Genomic DNA, 1,447 nt, shown 5'->3' on the forward strand with positions numbered 1-1,447 from the left:
GTCAGGAGAGCCGGCCCGGGGTCTTAAGAGCAGGAGTGTTAGCTAGCCCTCCCCCCTCACTGGCTGTAGCACTCAGGAGGGTGGGCTCTGCACCTTGCCTGGGCAGTACAGTGGAGCTGGCTATGAAGGTGTGGGTGCTGGTGAGCCAGCTTCAAGGGAATAAGAGAGCTGACCTGCTTTCTGCCAATGGTAGCACTGGAGCAGTGCTGGAGAGCTCACCCTGGTGCTCTGGGTAAGGGAGAGCCAGCTGGCTGACCAGCTCAGCTACCACCCAGGCTCAGATCTAGAGCTCTGAATTGGCCCATCCCAAATCTGTATCATCTTTGAATGGTTGGGGCATGTGAAAGGGCCAGTCCCACTGTTTGAAAGCTGCAGGATCTCATGACACAGGGCAACAACAGGATAACTGGGAGGGATCCCAGTGAGCATCCAATATTGATAGTGTCACAAAACCAGACCACTTGACTCATTGCAATGAACATCTGCAAGTGAAGATGTGTAGACAGAGGGACATACTGTGGGACACACTGACACACTGCAGCCTCCATGAAATGTTTTCTATGCTTTTGTTGTTGTTTGTGTGTGTGTTTTACTTTTGGAGAGAGGTTGCAGGAGCAAAGGGTAGATATGAGGGGATGGGAGATGATTGGGGTCTGGGTGTATGTCAACCTCACACAAAGAATCAATTAAAAAGTAAAAACCAAAACAAAACAAAAAGACAAACTCTAACAGCAGCTGGCAGTAGCTTCGTGCAGAAAGTCGTGTACGACACGCAGTATGCTGTTTGCTAGCTCCGGTTTGCTAACCCCACCGATCTGCATCCTTCCCAACTTCAGGAGCCATGATAAACTTCCAAAAAATCTAGTAAGACAATCATCACCCAGCCCACTCTCCTTTGCAAACTCCTTCCCCTGAACCTTGAAAATCCCAGGCGAGACCACTTTAAATAACTTTTCCTCTTTGATTTTCCAGTTAAAATGACTAGTGGGAAGGGGGCGGGGGAGAACCGGCATTGTGAATTCGAGGGGGTGGAAACTATAAGCAAAGAGTGTATTAGTCTGCTACTATAAAGAGATACTTCATAAAGCAAAGAGGTTTGTTTCATTTTTTTCTGGCCTTCAAGGACAGGTGTGATGGCCCAGTTAAATGTTTCTTGGTAGATAACAGTACAATGGCCAGAGATCCAATTGTAAAATAGGAAGCTAGAGAGCAACTGGAGCCCAAGAATGACCCAAGAGTCTTCTGTAGGACATTGTCACGCATCACTTCATGATGAGGACCAAGCTTCCAAGTCTGGAATCATCTTTGGATGAGCCATATCCCAATCAAAAACACAGCAGCAGCAAAGAACAGTGCCTGACGGGCACGGGCTGTCTGAAGATGCAGCTGCCTGCACCCCTGTCCTTCCATGTTCACTGACGGGCTGGGCTGTCTGAGGATGCAGCTG

This window comes from Mastomys coucha, unplaced genomic scaffold, assembly GCF_008632895.1.
Source record: "Mastomys coucha isolate ucsf_1 unplaced genomic scaffold, UCSF_Mcou_1 pScaffold12, whole genome shotgun sequence".
NCBI classification, from domain to species: Eukaryota; Metazoa; Chordata; class Mammalia; order Rodentia; family Muridae; genus Mastomys; species Mastomys coucha.